General features: G+C 44.2%; 1 protein-coding gene across 3 annotated transcripts in view; it reads right to left on the bottom strand.

Moving 5' to 3' along the window:
• The window catches only part of crp (transcription factor cropped), a 143,594-nt gene that overhangs the window by 72,200 nt on the left and 46,349 nt on the right, over positions 1-25,045 (bottom strand). The window contains exon 1 of one of the 3 annotated variants that reach the window (XM_076197810.1): positions 23,869-23,948. The exons of the other annotated variants lie outside the window; for them this stretch is intronic. The gene's annotated coding sequence lies outside the window, so the exon portion shown is untranslated. Of the gene's footprint in view, positions 1-23,868; positions 23,949-25,045 lie in introns of those variants that run through there. 3 annotated transcript variants of the gene reach the window in all.

The following is a 25,045-nucleotide window of genomic DNA, read 5'->3' as shown; positions in this document are numbered from 1 at the left end:
CTTCTGTACAGCGTGATACATTTTGGTTGTCGCCATGGTAACAGTGTTAAACAGTGTAACAAACATTTCACAACATCTAAAAGTACCTCCTACCCCAATGTAAACAAACTACTCCACGTCGGTTACTGTTTGGGGTGGGGGTGTGGGGGGTGGAGCAGTACTCAATTAAGCTCCTCCCACCCTTTCATTAGGCCCCGCCCACTAAAAAATAAACTGACGATTCCAGTACCCCGGCAATTACGGCGAAGCTCCGCCTACTGGCGATGGTGTCCTCCTTAGGGGTATGATGTCCCACGGACAAGTGGTCATGACCCAGTGAACTAGATATAGGTCGAGACCCCACTAATTACGACTCGTATCAAATTCTAATGTAAACGGTCTGATCACGTGCAAGGGGGCGGAGCTTACCAGTGATGTCATGTCGCCTTGTCAAAGTCGCAATCAGATTGAAAGCGACGTGACGTCATGTCGACTCGGATGACAATTTCAACGAGACTTGGTAAAATTTAATCTCTTGAACTGTAGTGTGAGTGTTTACACTCGTGTGACGTGGAAATGATGAGTAACACGACAGCCTCTTGTGATACACGATAATACAAAAGGCGCTTTACTCCTTAGAACATTGATCAACTGTTTTCCCTTAGAAAATAACCACAAATAACCCGTTTATCCCCCAACCACTCATCTGTCCCGAAAGGACAAATCTGACCATTTCTGTAAACTTAACGTCACATTTCATTTAACACGCAAATTTACACTATATTCTGGCTGCTCATATAAATTCATTACATAGCGAAGAGACAACAGTTACAAAGACTAGACAGAATTCTTCATCCACAATTAGCATTTTTGTGGCATATCAAGCATTTCCCATTCTTTATGGCAAAACTTGCATCACAACCGTTCCTGTGACAGGGGCACATGCATATGCGAGCAACATTCCTTACCATACGGGTTTCGACTGTGGTTCAGCTTTAAAGGGGAAGGATTTTGAAGATGTTTGCCAAGGATGCACTAGCTGTAGCCGTTATGTGTGTGCGGAGGGACGGAAGAGAGGGAAGCGAGAGAAGAGAGAGAGAGAGAGAGAGAGAGAGAGAGAGAGAGAGAGAGAGAGAGAGAGAGAGAGAGAGAGAGAGAGAGAGAGAGAGAGAGAGAGCAGGAGAGGGGGGGGCAAGGGCATCAGCTGATCGCCTCCATCAGAAAGTCTTATCTAAAACACACACACACACACACACACACACACACACACACACACACACACACATAACGGTCACCGTGAACAAGTTTTCCTTCATTACCACAAGGACGACCGAAGCGTCGTGATGTATCGCCAGCTGGTCGACAGCTGGTTGACTTCCCCCAACTGGAAACTCATACGTGAGTACCAGCAAAGGAACAATGTACACAACGCGCATACACACACAATGCACACACACGTAAACAAAAATGTGCACAGACGACCGAATACACACAATTTCTATTCATCAATTCTTTTTATCGACAGTAGACCTTTTGGTCCATAACTAGGGCTGATGCGAAAAAATAAAATAAATTATAATAAGCAGATAATAATAAACATAAATAATAATAAACAAACAATAACAAATGGACAAATAATAATTTGTACTAAACACCAATGAAAATAAACATACATAATAAATAATTAATAAATGAATAATCTAATACCTGTACATATCTTTTTTCCATTTGTGACATAACTTAAACTCAGGGATCTGACAACCAAATTTACATTAGCGACTATTTCTCGCCTCATTGATTGTTTATTTTTGTATATCAACAATAACTGCGTACATAACTGCTCAATCAAGGCGACGATGGATTAAACAATATTTATTTACATCCTACTGCAGACAAATAAACAAAGGCGACACTGCCATCTATTGAGTGAACGACGAACTACGCTCTCTGACACCTCTCACGAAGCCATTCATCCAGTTGTATTAGGCATAATGGCGGGAAAAGTACTTTGCTTTGAAGCTTATTTATAGTCTTGTTATTTATTGCTTATTTATGGTGTTTACAAGCCGCGATGATGGCTCAATCTTTTATACTTATAACCCATTCGAAACCATTGATTTGATGTGTTTGTTCTGGTTAAAAAAAACAGACGATTTTTCTAAGGGACTCGCCTCACCCATCCTCCGTGTGTGAATGGGACTGAGGGGATCCTACTGACGAAAAACTACCACTATAACACCTTCATACACTTTATATCAAAATCGATAGATTCAAAGACTTTGGCACCAGATTTTATTCAGCTTTGAGAAACAACTGAGTGCATAAACACACACACAATACATACATACATATATATATTATATATATATGTATATATATATATATATATATATATATATATGAGTGTGTGTGTGTGTGTAGTGTGTACGTATGTGTGTATGCGTCTATGTGTAATACATATGTATGTACATGGCATACTTTCTTCATCTGCATGTACAAACACGCTAAACCTCAGCAAAAAAAAAAATGCACGGTACTCATCCGTCCAAAACCGTTTTCTTCTGTGTTCCACATTCCCATCCTTTATGTCAGTGACGAACTCAATAGATGGCAACATCATATGGTTAAAGGCAAAAGGTTCGTGACTTGAGGAAGAATGGCCGGATTAAGAGAGACCAGAGTGGACAGAAATGACTAAATACTCTCACGTTTCTCACAGCCTCGGTCACAGAATGTATAAGGAAGAAATTACAATTTTTTTTAACGTAAGTCGTGATGTACCGCACCAAGAATGTTCTTGCCTTCATACTGAAGAAGAAAGAATAGGAAGAATAATAGGAAGAAGAATAGGAGGAGGAAGAAAAATAAAAAATTGGAAAAAGAATAGGAAGAAAATAGGAAAAAGAAGAATAGGAAAAGGGCGAAGAAGAAGAAGAAGAAGAAGAAGAAGAAGAAGAAGAAGAAGAAGAAGAAGAAGAAGAAGAAGAAGAAGAAGAAGAAGAAGAAGAAGAAATAGAAATAGAAATCCCGGGTGATTCGTTTTTGTTATTGATATCTGTGCTGACTTTATTGCCTTACCAATCTTCTTGGAATTTCCTGTGTTTAAAATCTGGCTCACATCCCTACTGGGCCGCTGTCATCGATGTGTAGCACACAAAACTATGAGACTGTTTGCTTTGACAGCCGTTGTAACATCTGAGGCACATACCATTGTTTTTATGTATTCATTATTATATGTTTTTCTTTTATCTATTTATCTATCATTATCATTTTTTCCGCATCCGACCTAGTTATGGACCAAAAGGTCTGTCGACATGCTCCTCCTTTGTAATGTATGTACGTACATATGTGCGAATGTAATGCGGATAACCGAAAAAGAAACTAAAATTCCCAAGCGCTGTTTGTTCATATACGAGATTTTGATCATTGTATTTCTTGGTCTAATTCTTCATTCATCATGTCATGTGATTCACTTGCCAATAGGAACATCATTGAAAGTTGTTTGATAAAAAAAAAATCTGAAGGTTCTGACATTAATATTAGCTATGGGATTCTTAAATTGGATCATTTTATCATGGACAAAATTTATAATCATATTACATTTTTTCAAAAATAATTTTACTTTTTGTATTTATTTGTTACATTTTCTCGATGTGTATTGCACCTTTCCCAGTTTATTTTCAAACCTCTCATATACCATGTGTAACTTTTTTCTTTTGTATTCCCCTGAAGATGTGAAATATCACGAAAGCGCTTGGGAATTATATTTATTTTCCGGCTTCAGCAATTTATTTGATCACGTGGCTTTGTGATCTTTTGGCATGTACGAATGCATGTGTACATTTATATCTCAAATGTACAGCAAAATCCCAATAACGAATCCAACGAGCATAAGTTTTCCCAGAGATGTATAATATGTACGCATGTACATGTACGCTAGGACGAATTCGTTCGACTCGCACGGGGCACCCCGAGCGTTGGAGGGTTAGACACTGCGCAATAAGTCTTGCCAGGAATGTCCTGGGACATCCTGATTTCATCTGGGATTCAGGGACTTGTTCCAAGAACAACCTTTACATTTTTCCTCGTTGAATGAAATCGCTAAGCGGCAGACAAAACAAACACACCGTATAAATTCTGTTTAAATCTTTCGCAGTCTTCGGAGTTTTCATCAACTATCCTCTGCTGAATAGAATCTTCTGGCTTTAACCATCCCCAAAAGTGCCTGGCGATAGCAGAGATATATAGATAGATAGATAGATAGATAGAGAAGTCCGGTAGGGAAATCAAGTTGGCGGCTTCTATACGACCTTATAGACAAATCTTAATGATATTAATAGTGTCCCACTTATAATGTTCAATACTATTCATGGACTATCAATAATATTGTGCAATATTACAAATCATGGGAAATTAGGGGGAGGGTACTATTAAGCAATACACACCTTGTACCTGATTCCTGACAGCTCGAGTTCCGTTAGTCAGCACGGCTAAGTGTGGAGACGCGACCGCGTAGTTGCGAGTTGCGCGACCGCGTAGTTGCGAATTACGCGTTTCCGAGTTACGCGATACCGGAAAGTACGCGTTACGTGACTCCGGATTTCCGCATACCATTGGGTGTGGCGGAAGCCCTACACACACACACACACACACACACACACACACACACACACACACACAGGTTTTGTGATCGTCGACGTCCTTGGGTTGTGATTGTCTATCCTGTATCTCCGTTAGCTGTCCTGCCCACGGAAGAACAAAAAACCGGTTTTGGGAGATGCGCAGTCAAATGGCCGGCTACAACTACAGTAACCCCATCTTTTGACCGGATTAACCGTTTCCGCTCCCAGTGGTAGTTCTGATTTATTTTATTCTGGCTCGCACCGGAAGATTACTTCTTCAGTTCCTGTGTGATGCTTCTTCGGGAATGAAACAAGATTCCTCTGGCGCCAAACGATATTATTCATCCCCATGTCGTCCCCACCCTCTTAGTAACGTAAAGTTCAAAACCTACTTCGATTAACATCTTCAGGACTTATTGTTTTTCATATTTTTATTTTGGCTAGCGCCGGGCGATTTATTTATCTCCCTGGAGCCCTTTGGGTGAGGGTAGGGGAGCAAATGTCCCCTGGGGCTGTAAATAATAAACCTCACATTACTGCAATATCCTTGTCATAACTGTGGCTGACTGGCTGTTAAACTCGAACGCTCAGTGCACCAGCCAATCCAGAGTTGTTACGATGTTGCCATTACGTGAGGTTTATTAATGAGAATCGTTGGAACGGACCATGATTCACGGTGGCACAGTGCCGATATATAACAAGCAATGTCATTGATACCAAAATACTTCATTCATTTAATCCAATATAAGCCCCCTTTTACCGAACCTTTACGAAAAGTGTCAACATTTCTTACCATATCTGTAATTATTCATTACACAGTGTGGCAAGAAAATTTCGATAAGTATTGGTCTTGATTCCAAAAATCTTCGTTCATGTTATTTAACAATCCCCCTCCCATGAACAACTTTTGAGACAAGAGTGACAACACTTACTAACGCACCTGCAACAATTCATTCTTTGGTATGCAAACTTCGATACCAAACATTATCCTTGCTTCCAAAACGTTTCGATCACGCAACCCGAAACTTCCCTCCTTTGGCCGAACTTGTCTGAAAACGGTGACACCACATGTTAAGGAATTTGCGATCATTCATTCTATGTCAGGCGAAGTTTGGGTCAGGAACCAAAAGTGAGATGAGGTAAGTCTGTCTGGAATTCACAGTTATCCTTTTGTCGCTCCGACGCCATTGCAAAAACCTGCACCGACAAGCAGGTTCGAGCAAGAATATTTTCCATGATGTGGGTTGTCTACTGTCCCTACACCAAAAAAGATTGTGTGTGTGTGTGTGTGTGTGTGTGTGTGTGTGTGTGTGTGTGTGTGTGTGTGTGTGTGTGTGTGTGTGTGTGTGTGTGTGTGTGTGTGTGTGTGTGTGTGTGTGTGTGTGTGTGTGTGTGTGTGTGTGTGTGTGTGTGTGTGTGGTTGGTTTGAAGCAACACAACAGCATCGTGTCAGTTATTACAGACATGTTCACCGGAAACATGACAGTTATTTGCGATGGGATGTGGGTATCCCACATTTTCGTTTAAGCATACACCAGTAGATAACAGCCCCCCCCCCTTAAAAAAAATCGGACTCACCCCATAACTACGTCGACCCGGGTTCGAACCCCCCCCCCTAACACCTGGTAGTGATTGCCACTTCCCCAGGCTATAATCAGCCACAGTAACACCCGTAAAAACTGTAACTATACGTCACGTGCAAACCCACTGAATAACGTAGAATCCGCCTCCACCCAGAGATGAATTAAATCACCCAGCGACTAATGTAATAAAATCAATAAAGGACGCCGTCCCTGCCCTCTTCTCAAGACTTCTCAGTTTAAAAAAATACTTAACGTTTGACGATGTTATTCAACTGAGGAAACGGAATTGTGGAAGCTTAAAACGAGTTAGTAAAGATTCCAATATTTTGGTTTGGTTGGCGCCAGACTTGTGCATTTCAGGATTTCATGACCTGAAGCCGCCAAGCGTGAGGTGCAAGCACTTGTTGCACTTCAGCCGAATGATCTGAAACAGCTCGTTAGGAAATTTGTCGCGAAAAGGGTAATGACGAGGAAAAAAATTGTCTAGACTATTTCTATTTTAGTCTGTCAGACGGAACGGGGTGGAGAATAATACGTTAAAAATAACCTGCCCTCTGCAATAAAAAAATCAAAAATAAATAAATAAATTAATAAAATACAAATGATCGATGACGGGTCCGCGTAGTAAAGGATTTGTGGGAAGATTTCTGTCAGCACTGAATTTGCATTGTGTAGGTCATGATGCCACGTGTTACGTCTACAAAGACGTCATAATTACGTCACGCCCAGGACGTCACAACGATGATGTCACACTGCCTCATGACATCGCAAAGCCACACTCGCCATTCTTCAATCATGGCATAATCGAAGTACAACCAACCTCAATCACACGAATACATACACACTGTGTGTGTGTGTGTGTGTGTGTGTGTGTGTGTGTGTGTGTGTGTGTGTGTGTGTGTGTGTGTGTGTGTGTGTGTGCGCGCGTGTGTCTGTGACTTTCCACGCCACGACAGCCCCCGAAAGTCACCTTCAAACGCTCTCGCAGTTAAAAGCACGAAGAGAAACTGAACAGGAAACCCAAACACAACCGCTATCGACACAATGGCACTTACAAATGAACCATGCATACAAACACACACACACACACACACACATTATATATATATATATATATATATATATATATATATATATATGTTTGTGTGTGTGTGTGTGTGTGTGTGTGTGTGTGTGTGTGTGTGTGTGTGTGTGTGTGTGTGTGTGTGTGTGTGTGTGCGCACGAAGAACCCACAGTCGGAATTAAAAAGGGGAACTAAGAAGAAAGTTAACATTCTATATTTCTGCTAATAGATATAGCCCTTTTCAGGAAAGTACAAGATACCAGAGTCGTTTGAGACTTAAATACTGTTAGATGAAAGCGGGGAAGGAACATGGGTAGATGACGGGCAAGATGTTCTTGCCTCACTTTCATCTTAACAGAATCAAACGATTCTTGTATCTTGTACTTTCTTGAAGAGGGCTATAGCTATTAGCCGAAATATAGAAGTTATACTTTCTTCTTGGTTTCCTTTTCTTAATTTCTACTGTGGGTTCTTCTTGTGTTTCACAAATGTACTACTATTATTTCGTCCCAGATATATATATATATATATATATATATATATATATATATATATATATACACATATATATATATACATATATATATACATATATATATATATATATATATATATATATATATATATATATATATATATATATATATATATTCCTGCTACAATCAGGTTACTAGTTTCAGTGTCAACACGATACAGGCCCCTAAAAAATAGCTAAATATAAAAATAAACACACTGAAACACGAAACATGATGACATGAACCAAAAAACGCAGGAAGCTCACGGGACAGGAACATGAAACGAAGAACAACAAACGTCGAGGCCGGGGAGAACAATGGCACAAGTGTAAATACCAAACATACCACACAAGTGCTCCGTTAACTCCACCCCGTACCCAGTGACGCTCTATGTCTTTATTCTGGCTGGCGTCACACGATTTTATTCAGGTGTATGTGGCCTATGCGGCAGAAAGGTGGTCAGCAAAATGCGTCAGCGTCGACACTCAGAACGAGCTGACTAGCGACAGGGATGGAAATGATGCAGACTTGCGTCAGCGTTAAATTTGGTGATCAAAGAAGCTACCGACAGATATTTCCGACCCAAATAGCAAACTACCCACCTCAAGAAATAAAAATAAACAAATAAATAAATAAACATAAGCATAACAGTAACAACTGACGATGGCAATAGTAATCGGGAACAAATAATTTCTATAATATAATATATATATATATATATATATATATATATATACATATATATATATATATATATATATATATATATATATATATATATATAAACGAATAAAATGTTACCTTGAACAATACCATCAACAATGCCAACAATCGAAAGGTACAAATAATTTCAATAAAAACAAATCGTTTAAGAGACGAGATCGGGACCACACGGGAATGAAATCAATATAATCAAGCCATCTGGTCGTGGCGTCACGCTGGAACATCTGGCCGGCGAGAAGGGGGGGAGGGGGGTCACGCCACGCATTTCATGACGTCATCATCCAAATGCACGCTGATTGGTGGGTCTGGAACCAAGCAACTATGACCTACTAAGGACTAAAACACACACTGACACACACACACACAGTTTATACAATTATACATATATTCACACTGTACTACTATACGAAAAAATACATCATATTCAAATCAATAACTACTATTAAATACTATTTCTTTTACTGTAGACAGAACAAATAGTCACGTGACATCTCACCACCAACAACGAATAATCATCGTTATCATTCTTCTCACCACTACCAACTATCATCACCACCCTGACTGTGCTGACTGAATTTGGCTGGGGACGAAATGTCTCCCCCTCCGACCCCCCACCCCCACCCCCACGACCCCCCAAATCAAGCATGGACGCGCTCGCCCGCCTGCAGGTGGGCGGCAGGCCCGGCCGAACAGGAAGCAAACATAAACACGTGGCAAATTAATGTTTATGTGAGTAGGCTGTGTGTGTGTGTGTGTGTGTGTGTGTGTGTGTGTGTGTGTGAGAGAGAGAGAGAGAGAGAGAGAGAGAGAGAGAGAGAGAGAGAGAGAGAGAGAGAGAGAGAGAGAGGGATTGAGGGGAGAGGAAGAAAAAAGGGGAGAGGAAGAAAGAAGGGGAGAGGAAGAAAGGAGAAAGAGAAAGAGAGAGAGAGAAAAAAAAAGAGAGAGAGGAAGAAAGAAGAAAGAAGAAAGAGAGAGAGAGAGAGAGAGAGAGAGAGAGAGAGAGAGAGAGAGAGAGAGAGAGAGAGAGAGAGAGAGAGAGAGAGAGTGGGGGGAGACATTGGGAATATCATCTGGAACCAGTGGAAGCCACTGGAGACCTACATACAGTAGGCCTACCAGGAAGGAGGAGAAAAGGCAGTAGGGGAAAGTGTGTGTGTGTGTGTGTGTGTGTGTGTGTGTGTGTGTGTGTGTGTGTGTGTGTGTGTGTGTGTGTGTGTGTGTGTGTGTGTGTGTGTGTGTGTGTGTGTGTGTGTGTGTGTGTGTGTGTGTGTGTGTGTGTGTGTGTGTGTGTGTGCGCGCGCGCACGAACAACAAACCTACAACGTTAAATGCAGAAATTCCTAATCCCTATCAACTCTCGCTGTCGTACGCACGTTTAACCGCTTATAACAATAAATAAATAAATAAATAAAATCATTGACTAAAACATAAAAAAACGACCTTTTCCCTATTACATGTCTCGCATAATTCATTCTACCTGCTGTCATGCTATTTTTATTCCATCTCTCGCTACGACCCACAAATGGTAGAATGAATGAGAGAGAGGACAGCGCGCGTCGGCAGAATACCAATAGAGAAAGCTGCTTTCCGGTTCCGTGGCCCGTGACGATTTTAAACCTAACACGCCACAACCCAAGCCTTGCAACCAGGACTACTAATGAAGACGTGTTAACACACACAGTCCATGATTACACCCAGATCTGTATACAACCCAGAACTTCGTCCGACAAATCCAGACAATTTACCCAAGACCTGCAACCAGGACTACTAATGAAGACGTGTAACACACAGTCATTACACCCAGAACTTCGTCCAACAAATCCAGGCAATTTACCCATAACCCGTACCCATGGCCTCAAATTACGACCCAATAACCAGGCAATAACTCATCTACAACCCAAAAAATTCTTGTCAATATAACTCCAAGTTTATAAATCTTATACACATACATACGTACATACATATATCAATGGCTTTTTTCCCCTTATAAGGGAGGTAGCCAATAAACAACCTAAAACCCATAATCCAAAATCTAAAGATACACAAACCCAATCCCACAGTCCGAAATGTAGTATCAATACCCTTATAATTTTCTATACTATATCCAATGCCCCAAATTCTCTATGTGCACGTACACCGCGATAACCTTTAACCCATAGCCCAAAGTACATGACCATACAAAAAAAAATAATAATAATCCCATAATCCATACTCTAATCCTAAAGATCTACATCAATATTCATATCCCACAATCCTGACCAGTCTCCCCATAATCTACCCCCATCCCCATAAACCCATAACAATACCTGAGCAACAGCAGTCCATAACTCATAACCACACCCAATACTCGTGTCACAAGCCCAACTTGATCCCAGTTCCCATCTCCGTCAACCCCTGAGACTTTCCTTAGTTGACGTGGCGGGTAATGGGTCGCTAATCGCCTTCATTAGGTCGACTTCCCCTGGGGACCCCCCACCCCCACCCCTCTCCCCACTTTTCTCGACCCCCTCCCCCTTTCCCCTCCCCCTCTCCTGTCCTCGAATCCCCCTTCCCCCCCCACACACGACCGGGGTGTTTAAATAACGTACTCTCTTCCTGTACACACTTTCCAAAGGCTCTTGCTGGTTGGCTGACTGGATCACCAATCGGTGAAGGAAGACGAGGAATGGAGGGAGTGGAGGGTGGTGGTGGTGGTGGTAGTAGTAGTAGTAGTAGTAGTAGTAGTAGTAGTAGTAGTAGTAGTAGTAGTAGTAGTAGTTGCAGTAGTAATAGTAGTAGTAGTGATGGTAGTGGTGACAGTGGTGGTGATATTGATGGTGGTAGTAGTAGTGGTGTTGGCAATTAAATTAATTTTATTAAGGTCGCGAAGTTGTTCCACCGGTCCCCATGGCAACCGATCTCGATGAACCCCTACCATACCGGGTGGCACTTTCGCTATCAGGATGTCTCATTCATTTCCGTGGAATCCTTCTCCCCCGTTGGTACTGGAGAGATGAAGTCGAAGAAAACGAAGATGAAGAAAATGGGAACAAGGAATGGAAGAAAAAGAGTCATACGACAAAGAAGGATGGAAGAGAGGGAGAGAGGAAGACAGAGAGTGAAGGAGGGAAGGAGGGAGGGATGAGGGAGGGTTAGAATGAAAGAGGTGGAAGAGAAGGAGGAGGAGGAGGAGTAATGGTTAATAGACTACTGGTTAAATGGAGCAAGATACCTGGAAGACCGACAGACGGAGAAAAAAAAAAAACGACCGGAAAAACCGAGACAAGAGGGCAACGAAGCGAAAACACGCGGGACGTGGAAGGAGGAAAATTCTTTGTCTGAAGAAAAAAGAAAAAGAGAAAGAAAAAAGAAATAGAAGAAAAACACGAGTGGGAAAATTGAGCAGGACATTAAACGGGGGAAGGAAGAAACACTGTACTGTACACAGGAAATGAAAGAGAAAGTGAAAACGAATGCGGAAGGGGGCTGTGCATTGGGGGGAGGGAGGGAGGGAGTGTGAGGTACTGGGGGGAGGGGTAAATAGGTCCAGGAGGGGGGGGACACGAGGTGGTAGGGGGAGAATTTTGAGGCAAAAGCGGGATGTGTGAGATGTGTATGAGGAGCTAAGGGTACACGAGGGAGTATATGGAGGGTGGGGACGATGGGGGGAAGGGGGACGATGGAGGGTGGGGACGATGGGGGGAAGGGGGACGATGGGGGGAAGGGGGACGATGGAGGGTGGGGACGATGGGGGAAGGGGGACGATGGAGGATGGGGACGATGGGGGGAAGGGGGACGTAAGGGGGGAGGGGGAGACGTAAATATACAAGCCCGGATGTTGAGTAAGGTCTGGATTATGTGTGATTGTGGGAGAGAAGCTGAGACGCGAGGGAGAGGGGGAGGATACGGAAAAATGTGGAATAAAAACAGAAAGAGAAAATGTAGAGAGAAAATGCACAAGAGAGAAGGACAAATGTTAATCACAGGAGGAAATATAAAGCGAAAGACGGGGAGAAAATATTAAAAGAGAGGAAATGGGGAAAGGAGAGAAAATATTAAATGGGAGAGGAGGAAATGTAAGGTAAAGGGGGCAAGAAAATAAAATGGAGACGGGAATGGATAAAGGTCAAGGAGAACAAGGGAATGCATAAAGGGGCTAAGAGAAAACGAGTAAAAGGGGGAAGAGGAAAATGGGAAACGGTTAAGGGGCCAGGGAAGGGAACGGGGTAAGGAGAAATTGAAAAGGGAAACGCAGAAAGTAAGGCGATGGCATGTGTGGTTGTAGGTGTCGGTAGGGGGGAATAGGGGGTGAGCTGTACGACGAATTAGGGGGAGGGGGTGGTACGACGAATAGGGGGGGGGGTCAGGGCGACCAGATACAGAGGGGGGGGAAACGCGTTGAATGAAGGTGAATGAGTGAGATGAGGATGTCCAAAGGAAACGACGGGGATAAAGGAAGCGGCGTAGAGTATGTGGGTCAAAAGGAGGAAATTGTCTATACTCGGATATGGCGGTGTAATCATGACCGGGGATGGAAAAAAAAAGACGAGAGGGAAATGTGGGGGGAGGGAGTAAAGAGGATACAGTGGGAAGGTAAGGAAGGAAGGAAAGTAGGAAGATAGGAAGGAAGATAGGAAGGGAGAAAGGAAGGGAGAAAGGACGAAGGAAGGAAGGAAGGAGGGAAGGAGGGAAAGGAGGAGGGAAGGAAAAAAAGGGAAAACATGGGAGAAGGAGATGGGATAACAAGATTGGGGAAGAGGACAGGAGGAAAGTGGAGGGAAGTGGAGGGAAGGATAGGAGGGAAGAGGAGGGCGGACTTGAAAGAGAAATGGAGATAGGAAGGGGCAAGGAAAGGGGAAGACATTGAGAGGCAAGTGATGGATGAGCATGAGGATGGTGTTGAGGATGAGGATGAGGATGGTGACGAGGTTGAGGATGTTGATGAGGATGGTGATGAGGTTGAGGATGTTGATGAGGATGGTGATGAGGTTGAGGATGGTGTTGAGGATGGTGACAAGGATGAGGATGGTGACGAGGATGAGGATGGTGACGAGGATGAGGATGTGGATGGTGATGAGGATGAGGTTGAGGATGGTGATGAGGATGTAGATGGTGATGAAGATACGGTTGAGGATGGTGATGAGGATAAGGATGGTCATGAAGATGAGGTTGGGGATGAGAATGAGTTTGAGTTTGAGGATGAGGACCAGGGTCGAGGAGGAGGCAACGCAACAGTGCCTCCTCCTCCTCCTCCTCTCTCCTCGCCTGCTCCTGCTGCTTCCCCTCCTCAGCTCCCGACAGGACGTGACTCAGCAGTGAGGGAGGAAGGGCGGGGGAGGGAGGAAGGAGGAGGGGGAAGAGGAAGGAGAAGAGGAGAGGGGAGGGTAGGAGGAGGATTGGGGGCCGATTTAAGGGGGGTGGAACGGCGCCTTCCTTCTCCCTTCCCTTTCCCCCTCCTCCTCCTCCTCCCCCCTCCTCCTCCTCGCAGTTCGTACCCTAGTGACCCCCTCCCTCCCTCCCTCCTCTCCTCCCCTTATTCGTGAGCCTGGTCGACCTTACGCAACGTCTTCTCCTCCTCTCCCTCTCCCTCTTCCTCCTCTCTCCACCACTTAGGCCCTATCCATTCCTCTCTCCCTCACAGAAATCAAACCCCAACAACGCAAGCCTGTTCTGTCCCTAACCATATTCACAACCACAACCACACCCACTACTCCCTCCTCCTCCTCTTCCTCCTCCTCCTCGTTCTCCTAACACCCACGCTGACTGAGAAGCGAGGTACAGATGCTCGTAGCACCTGCACGACACCTATAACCCGACGAGACCCACAACCCGACGAGAGGTGCGGGACAAAGACCGCTTGCATCAGCAAACACTGGGGAGCAGCGGGTGGGGTGGTGAGTCACCTGGGGCCCACAAGGGGGTGCGAGCCCGTGTCACGGTGCCTGGAGGTGCCCCCATGGCAGTGGTGGTGGTGGTAGTAGTAGTAGTATTAGTAGTAGTAGTAGTAGTAGTAGTAGTAGTAGTAGTAGTAGTAGTAGTAGTAGTAGTAGTAGTAATAGTTCCATGAGGATGGAGGACGTATTTAGAAAAAAAGTAATAGTAGTAGTAATAGTAGTAGTAGTAGTAGTCATCGTAGTAGTAGTAGTGGTGGTAGTATTAGTAGTAGTAGTAGTAGTAGAATAAAAAAAATAGTAGTAGTAGTAGAAGCAGTAGTAGTAGTAATAGTAGTAATGGTAGAACAGTAATAGTAGAGTTAGTAGTAATTGTACTAGTAGTAGAATCGTAATAGCAATAGTAGTAGTAGTAGTTGTAGTACAGGTAGTAGTAGTGTGCTTGTATACCGTGTTCATATTCCATAACACTCAATTATCCTTGTATAATACCTATACCTAGCCTGCACCTTGAACGGCTTCAGCAATATACATCCCCCTTCGAAGCAACTTACATTCATTTAATGTATCTAGATCCTATTGGTATAGAGACACAGAAACCAAGACAGAAGTATATTAATTGACTCCAATTACCCATATCAGCCCTTATCAGCCTTGGAGACAGAACAGAGAACCCTGGGACGGGACTGGGAATTCCCCTTTTTATATATATATTTCTCCCGTGATGAGTCATCTATACCCTATCTTACACGACGAAACATGGACGCTCAGACACTTGCACACACATCCCATGTACGCGCTCGTGTGCGTACGCATAAACGCACACGCACGCGCGCGCGCACAGACCCAATGTAAACTAATGTAAAGGCAAGTTTGAGTGGTCGAACCATTGAAATGGGACCTTACGAGCGTAGTTCTTATCCTGTATATTGGAAATAAACATACGTACACATACATACATATACATACACACACACACACAACCTCGTGGCGCAGTGGTTAAAGTTCTCGCCTACCAAAACAGCGGTCCGGGTTCGAATCCCGCCCAGCGCTGAAATAATTTAAGTATCGCTGCGCTGCGAGCCATTACTCCATCTCTCGTGGGCGGGGAGTTGGGTGTGTGTATGTGTGTGTGCGTGTGGTCAGTATTACCCATAGATCGGTCATACGAGCTCTGAGCTCTCATCCGGGAAGTTAATAACTGTCGATCACGAGTGCAACACGTGATCCAAGACCATGGTGAATCACTCACACACACACACACACACACACACACACACACACACACACACACACAGGCACAATCAATTACCACTCCTCCCCTTCTAACGCCCTCAACAATCTACATTCCTCCCATAGTGTTACAACTCGAACCTACTCCTCGGGCAGCCTCGGTGATGGTGGGAGGAGGAGGAGGAGGAGGAGGAGGAGGAGGAGGTGGTGGTAGGGGAAGTGGAGTGAGGGGGGGAGGGCGAGAGGTCTAAGGGGAGGAGAGGAGATTCTTGAATATCAAGAGTAGGAAAAGGTATCTGATGATGGGAAGATGGGAGGAAAGGAGAGAAATGGGAATAAGGGAGGATAGAAGGAAGGGAGAAGGGAAGGGATGGGAAAGGATGGGAAGGGATGGGAGGGAATGGGAGGGAAGGGAAGGGAAAGGAAGGTAAAGGGAGGGAACGGAAGGTAAAGGGAGGGAACGGAAGGGAATTGGAGGGAGGGGGAAGGGAGGGAAAGGAAGGGAATTGGAGGGAGGGGGAAGGGAGGGAAAGGAAGGGAATGGGAGGGAAAGGGAGGGGAAAGGAAGGGAAAGGAAGGGGAAGGGAAAAGAAGGGAAAGGTAGGGAAAGGAAGACCTCTCTCTCTCTCTCTCTCTCTCTCTCTCTCTCTCTCTCTCTCTCTCTCTCTCTCTCTCTCTCTCTCTCTTCCTCCATCCCTCTCCACCTGTGACACAAATAATCTATATTTGGCGCTGATCAAATGGAAGGGAATGTAAAGTCTATAATCTGGTTCTACCTCATGGCTTATTTCCTTCCCACATCCGTTTCTCGTCTCAAGATGTTTGTCGCCTTCGCTAACCTTTCGCTATCAAACTATATTTGTCTCGATTTTGAGGCTGACTGCCCTGCTGAGACAGACCAGTGAAATAAGTTTAAGAATAAATAAAACATTCATAAGAAAAAATAAAATCAGTTTTCGTCAGTTGAACGATATTACCTGAATGTGGGTCGCTCTCGAAATTGTTGTGGGTCAAACGGATTAATTCTTTACAATATATAAATATATATATATATATACATATATATATATATATACACACACACACACACACACAAATAAACGAATAAATACATAACTATAAACACACACATATATACATAATAAAATAAAAACAGTACATGAATGAATATACAAATATAAACACACAAACTAATAAAATTATACGTGAATAACTTTATAAATATAAACACACAAATAAATATATAAATAAAACAAAAATCATACAAGACGGAGTAGAACATTTCACGAAACCATTGCTCCATTCGTATTCCAACTATCTCGATTAAACATTAATACTAATGATTTTATTCTGGTCAACGTTGGAAGATTTTATTCGTCTCATAACAGACCACACGGTTAGGTTGCTCTACAAGTCCACCGGGTCGGTCACTCGTTCATTTGTTGATTTGCAACATTCAAAGATATTGTTCTCACAAACACCCGACCATACTAGAGGAAAATCCCTGGTATATAGAAATAAAAAAATAATACTAAGACAAAATAAAAATAATAAACAAAACAAAATAAATAAACAGAAAGTTATTTTTGGCAAACGGGCTTCGAATACGACATACAACAGGCGATTCCATTCAACTCACGGGGGAGCTTGCCTAGGGTAGTGGAGGAGAGTGGGGGAGGCATCACCTTGGCGAAAGGGTTTAAAAGAAGACGGAGAGGGGGGAGGGGGGCACGACTAATCCACCTCATCCACCCGCCCTCCACTTTCACTCCGGGGTCTCGGTCAGTGCTCCCTCCAACTCAAGGCCAGAAATTCCCTAGACCAACGCTCAAACATCCCCATATCGGACTCTAAAATTCCCTAGCTTGAACATCCTACACCGGAAGGAAATGACAATAAATATATCTATTTATCATTATGTTATAAACACCACACACAACATATATATATATATATATATATATATATATATATATATATATATATATATATATATATATATATATATATATATATATATATATATCAACCACAATTCACTTTAATTCTAAGCCATGAATGTCGAGTAACTTGAGGAGGCATACATGCAGAAATTGATACGGGGCCAAGCTAAGAACTCGAACCTTCGCTGGCACGTAACTAGTGAAAAACACACACACACACACACACACACACACACACACACACACACATATATATATATATATATATATATATATATATATATAAACATCCCAACAGTACATATTAACCCCACAGAAATGCCTGTTCCCCCTTTTTCCCCCAACAAGAACAAGTAAATACGTAGATAACCAAATAAATCAACAACATAAAATTCTCGAGGTAAATTCTCCAAACATGTGGCAGCAGACTTGGTCCAGGTGGCGTGATGCCCCGGGCCCCGTTCTCCAGTCTTGGGGTCGGTGATCTGTGGCGCCAACCGACACACCTTTCGTACCAGATGACACTTTACCTTCGATCCTCTCTGTCGCCAGACGATCTGTGGCGCCAGCCGAGGTACCTTTCGTACCAGATGACACTTTACCTTAGATCTTCTCTGTCGCCAGACGATCTGTGGCGCCAGCCGAGGTACCTTTCGTACCAGATGACACTTTACCTTAGATCCTCTCTGTCGCCAGACGATCTGTGGCGCCAGCCAATGCACCTTCCGTACCAGATGGCATTTTACCTTAGATCTTCTCTGTCGTCAAGCGATTCAACTCATCTCTGTGGCATCCCTTTGGCTAGAGAACGGGTTATATCCCAATCCAATATCCCCCTCCTCCATCCCAGCTCAATATCCCCCCTCCCCCATCCCAGCTCAATATCTTCCCCACCCCAGCTCAATATCCTCCCCACCCCATCCCAGCTCAATATCCTCCCCACCCCATTCCAGCTAAATATCCTCCCCACCCCATCCCAGCTCAATATCCCCCCTCCCCATCCCAGCTCAATATCTTCCCCACCCCATCCCATCCCAGCTCAATATCCTCCCCACCCCATCCCAGCTCAATATCCTCCCCACCCCATCCCAGCTAAATATCCTCCCCACCCCATCCCAATCCCAGCACAATATCCCCCCTCCCCATCCCAGCTCAAATATCCTCCTCCCCATCCCAGCTCAAATATCCTCCTCCCCATCCCAGCTCAATATCCTCCCCACCCCATCCCAGCCTAATATCCTCCCCCCATCCCAGCCTAATATCCACCTCCCAATCCCAGCCTAATATTCTCCCCACCCCACCCCAGCACAATATCCTCCCCACCCCATACCAGCCCAATATCCTCCTTCCCCCATCCCAGCCTAATATCCTCCCTCCCCCATCCCAGCCCAATATCCTCCCCACCCCACCCCATCCCAATATCCTCCCTCCCCCATCCCAGCCCAATATCCTCCCTTCCCCCTTCTGTATCGTGTAAGACTTTTCCCTCTTATTCAGGCTGGCGCCAGGCTATTTCATTCATCATCGTGGCGCACATCACCCACCCGGTGAAGTCCCATCCCAGCTGTCGCCGCACGATTTTATTCACCTTAACTGGGCTTCATCGTAAAGGGCACAAACCCCTAAGTACCCCCCAACCACATCTATGAAATGACAAGCACAATCCAACTCTTGGTGGATAAAATCGAATCCATTAATACATCTCTCACACGCACACACAGGAATGCAAGCAAGCAAGCACACGCATGTCAAGCCTACGACTACTTGCATCCCCCTTGCCCTCCCACCTTCCTACCTACCCCTCCAATACTCACCTGACCGTTCTCATAACGCCCTGATTTGTAAACAAAAATACAGACCGTGAACACACAAACGCACGTACGCACCCAACACGCACACACACACACGCACGCACGCACACACACACACACACACACACACACAATCTCGTGGCGCTATGGTTGGAGTTTTCGCCTGCCAATACGGCGGTCCGGGTTCGACTTCCGCCCAGGGCTGAAATAATTTCAGTATCGCTTCGCTGCGCGGTGTTACTCCAACTCTCGTGGGCGGGGAGTTGTGTGAGTGCGTGTAAGGTGACAGTATTACCCATAAATCGGTCATACAAGCTCTGAGCTCTCATCCGGGAGGTTAATAACTGTCGATCAGGAGTGCAACACGTGATCCAAAACCATGGTGAATGGTGAAACAAACACACACACACACACACACACACACACACACACACACATACACACACACACGAACAAACGAACATACACACTCGTGCATGCTGACAGGCTCGCAAGCATGCAGCAGGAGCAGCATATGCTGGCACGCAGAGACCGGAACAGCCACTTGAGTCTCCACATTCCACCCAAAGAGAAAGCAACCCAATGCATGTTAAGCAGGTAACCCCACACGCTAACCCCCAACTCGGGGCTTAAACCCTCCTAACTACGTTCACAAATATAAACCCAACACTCACCGTCCAAGGCGTTTAAGTGTGCCGTGAACCTCTTGATATAACCACGTACCAATGCAGTTAACCTCGTTCCTCTATAACTAGCCATGCAGTCACTCTCGTGCATGCATACATGCATGCATGCACGGGTGCACACATTCGCGTCTACGGGAGAGAGAGGAGAGAGAGTGAGAGGAGAGGAGAGAGAGAGAGAAAGAGAGAGAGAGAGGAGAGAGAGGAGAGAGAGATAGAGAGAGAGAGAGAGAGAATGCACAAGCATATACCAAGTCACATATTTCTCTCCTTTGGACCTCCGCCATCACAGCCATTCTTATAAGAGTGTGCTTGTCATGCCATGGCAATCGGCACGTTCGCCCCCCCTCCCCCTCCCCCCTCCCCCCCACCGCCATCATACGATCCCCGGGTCAAAGAACATAAACAAGGTCATCACCACAGAATACAAGAACGTGTATCGCTCCTACGCGACGCGACATGACGTCACGCGACGCGACATGACGTCACACGACGCGACATGGCGTGACGCAACGACGGCGAGGAGTCTGTCTGTGTCTGTCACGTACGTGCGACAAAAGCGACGCGATCCGTCCCCCGTCTCACATGCATGTGACGGTCGGACGGCTGGAAGGCTCGGCACAGTCCGGACTGAAACCAGTTTAAAGTATTTTCCGGTGGATTTAAATTTCCAGGAAAAGATTATTTTTACCCTGCGGATCCCATGCTGGATAAAATCTCAGCTAACGTAGACAAGAGAGAGGTAGAGAGCGGAGAGAGCGGAGAGAGAGAGAGAGAGGAGAGAGAGAGAGAGAGAGAGAGAGAGAGAGAGAGAGAGAGAGAGAGAGAGAGAGAGAGAGAGAGAGAGAGAGAGAGAGACAGTCCTCCCACTTCTATAACTATGAAATCAATTGCGAAGAAAATTCAAAATAAACAAACTTACAAATAAACAAATAAACAATTCCTTCTAGAGTGCTTATGGTCCTCTCACCTGGTGTTTTTGTTTTTGTTTTTGTTTTTTTCACGAAGATACAATGAGGGGGAAAAAACTTTTACAAGCGCAGACATCTGAGGACGAACCTATTGACAATAGATCATGACTGGCACGTTCCATCGGGTACAGTCGTGCAAAAGAATACAGTTCCCCTCTTGCCCACGTCTTCACAATGGCACTTCGGTTGATTTCATGGGCATTTCTTCTCCTTGTTTAGTGCGCTTTTTAAAATCACCATACAAAAAAATAATAATAATAATAATAATAAAAAATAATAATAATAAATAAATAAATAATAAAATAAATAAAATAATAATAATAATAAAATAAAAATAATAAATAAATAAATGGTCCTATTCCACTGTTATAGGTCACTCACACTTATGGCTCTCCGTGAACACAGGGCAAAGGTGGCATCCCCGGCCGCAGGTAATGCCTACTAGCTAAGATCCTCACAAATCCCCAGAACCTAAACGGGGGACCTCCTCCCAACGCAGAGAAACGAAAATAACGAAAACAATAACGAGAAACAACTGCCGAGAAGGAAACACAAAGGGCGGCCCATTCTCCCTTTCTCCTCGCTGAAAATGTTAGAACATCGTACAAGAACGTCCATGGCATTTTGCTTTGAACTAGAATACGCGAGGTGGACATCTCCGAGTTCTAGAAACTTCAAGGATGTCATCAAACGCTCACCCCGACATTCTCCTCTCTCTCTCTCTCTCTCTCTCTCTCTCTCTCTCTCTCTCTCTCTCTCTCTCTCTCTCCCTCAAGCTCGCGTTTGCCCGCCCCCCCTCTCTCTCTCTCTCAAGCTCGCGTTTGCCCACCATTCTCTCTCTCTCTCTTTCTTTCTCTCTCTCAAGCTCGCGTTTGCCCACCATTCTCTCTCTTTCTCTCTCTCAAGCTCGCGTTTGCCCACCATTCTCTCTCTCTCCCGCGATTGCCCACCATCACCTCTCGTCGTCTTGTCTTACAAACTTGTTTTTCATTCTGAGCCGGAAAGACGACCTTTCCAGACTCCTGGCGGATTTCCATAATCTCTTCCATTTAATCCCCTAAACCGACTAGAGCCGTCTGGTCTTGGCCAGGACAAAATCCCTCAAGGGGCGTCACCGAGCCAAAGACTCGAAGCAGGTAACCCTCAACCACCTTACACCTTACAAGGTGAATCAACACCCGCCTTCTCCTTCCACCTTAGCCAGTGTGACTCAGGGAGATATCTACCTGACTCCCCGACAGTGTTGACAAAGTGACCTATGCCAGTTCCCACAATCGAGTGAGATTTTGTCCCCCAAAATTCCCCACAAGGAAATCTGGATTTCCACATTTTTCCCACAAAAAGAAGGAATGATTATATACACAAATAAGTTCATTGCAAAACATATAATTTGCTCACAAAACATCCCATGTGAGCAAATTTCTCACAAAAATTTGCCACATTTTCTCACAAAATGTAGTTATTATTGTATACACAAACAAGATCATTGTAACATATAATTTGCTCACAAAACATCCCATATGAGCAAATTTCTCCCACAAATTTATGGAAAATTCCCACAAAAGGGCATCGCTACCCAACCAATCACCCCAACCTGCCATCCGGCTACCCAACCCAACCCAACCTCCCTTGGCCAATCTCATCAAACTCCCATCCAACCTTCTCCTTTTCAGCCTCCTGCCCTCCCTCCATATAAGGACATTCGGTCGGTCCCAGACCCTCAGCCTGTTAATCCTAGTCCCCATTCATATACGTACGCACGGGCACGCACAAGGCCTAGTACTATGACCCGTACGCTCTCACTCACGTGGAAATACATCAAAGAATGTGTTAATGAAGCCTGGTTGCGACAACAATTACCTTGAGCATTCAAATGCACCTGTTCAAGTAACTTTCAGCTTAAAACACAGACACAGACACAAACACAATGACAGCTACAAACACCCGTATCTACACAAGATCATTAAAAATGAAAACATGGCCTTGGACGAAGAAAGCCGAGACGGGACACGACGAGAATAAAATCTAACGAGTAAAACACAACCGGGTTAATGCGCGCGCACGCACGCACACACGCAAACACTCCCCCCCCTACACCCTATCCTCTCTCTCGCTCTCTCCCATTTCCAAGACGAAAACAACCAACCACTTGAAACCATGACCTGAAACAACACATTAGTATCTGCTGGACACCCGACCTCATCTCAACTCCTCCTCCTCCTCCACTTCCTTCAACTCCTCCTCCACCACCACTAATTAAAGGTCTACAAGCTTTCGCTGCCACTCCGCCCAATTTAAACTAAATATTTTCGCTTCTAAAACCACATTCACAAAATTGTGAGGGGGGGGGGGGGAGCGAAGGGATTGTACTCTATTTCATCGACGATAACCAGCGCTTCTATCCTTGATAAACGAGAGATTTAAAGAGAGAAGCAGAACGAAGAGCAAAAGTTAAATGTGAAAAAAACTATTTTCCTGGGAGGAAATTAGTCTTCAATTATAAATGAATACAAAGTAACTCTGGTCTGTAGGGGGGCCAGAAGTCACTAATATACTGACGGACACAAGTTCCTATACAGGGTAAGGAAGAGAAACTGTCTTGGACCACGTGCTGGACTCGTGATCTACAGCTAATACATACGAAGATGGCAATTTCATAGCATATATGACCCGATCTTGGGGGGGTAATGTTGTGACCTTACACACACACACACACACACACACACATACAATTTCCTTGCTCAAGGGAGGCTGTAACGGCTTGCAGTACTATGACGCCTGTGAATCCTTGGCAATTTCTTGGCAGAATACAATCCTTTGACGCTATCGTCGCAAAAGGCAATTTTTTAAACAACAAATCTATGTACTCACGTTCATATCGCCATTGTTCTTCAACCTTACTCGTGACGGACAAAAACACAACAACGGGGCAGATGACAGTTGACCAATACCTGCAAAACATACATTGATGAAACGAGGAAAAATTCAGACAAAATACATAATAAAAATATATACAAATAAAAATACAAAAACGCCACGCACGACGAGGCTGAAAACAAAACAAGGAAATATCTAAAAGGGCAGGTAAAATATGTAAACATTTTTAGGAAGACTATGAATGAGCAATCAATTAACCAGGAAGAAGTTGCGAATAACTCGCTATGAATGACCATATAAGGAAATATCACTGGCCATGAATGTCTGTACCAAGTGATCTCATAACAGTAAACACAATAAATAAATAAAAATACAAAATAAAATTAAATAAGAATTATATACAACAAAATAACATGCCTACATTATTATCTATCAAAGCCCCCTTACCACGTAGGTTGGCCAAAATAATAATAATAATAATAATAATAAAATAAACTTGATAACAGACAACAGATTCTGTGCCTGAACCAGACACACACATGCAGGGACTAAATCATCATTACGAATTTTTGTTTCAATAGAGAACAACATGTTGCTCTTTGCCAATCAACCTTTGTACAATCTTATTCAGAAAACGGAGACTATCAAAGCACATTAAAGAAAAAATTTAAATTTAAGACTCCCACGTCTATTTTTCCAACTTTTTTTATTCTTCCTAAAACCAGACTATTCTACCCAACATGAAACGACCTCAAGACACTCGTGATGCATGCCATCTGCTACCACCGCGACCAGCTGTCCAAAAGTCCGGGTTCGGCTCCCGGTCAGCTGAAAGCAGCTGCATACCGGCAACGCTGCAGCTGCCTCTGTGCAGAAGGAAGGTATATACGTCTTCAAAAACCCGTTACATTGAATAATTATCAATATGACAGAGAACGGGTTCCCCTCCTCCTCCTACCCCCCTCCTCCTCAGCCTCCTCTTCCTCTTCCTCCTACCCCCTCCTTCCTCTTCCTCCTATCCCCTCTTCTTCCTCTTCCTCCTACCCCTCCTCCTCTTCCTCCTACCCCCTCCCACCCCTCCTCCTCCTACTCCTTTCTCCTCCTCTTCTTCCTCCCACCCCCCTCCTCCTCCTCTTACTCCTTAAGCCGGCTCCGATCGTCAACATGTTCA

Source organism: Oratosquilla oratoria, chromosome 14 (genome assembly GCF_046742065.1).
Source record: "Oratosquilla oratoria isolate Oo_2021 chromosome 14, ASM4674206v1, whole genome shotgun sequence".
NCBI classification, from domain to species: domain Eukaryota; kingdom Metazoa; phylum Arthropoda; class Malacostraca; order Stomatopoda; family Squillidae; genus Oratosquilla; species Oratosquilla oratoria.
Note: the sequence above shows the minus strand (reverse complement) of the source record. Positions and strands in the feature narration are given on the sequence as shown.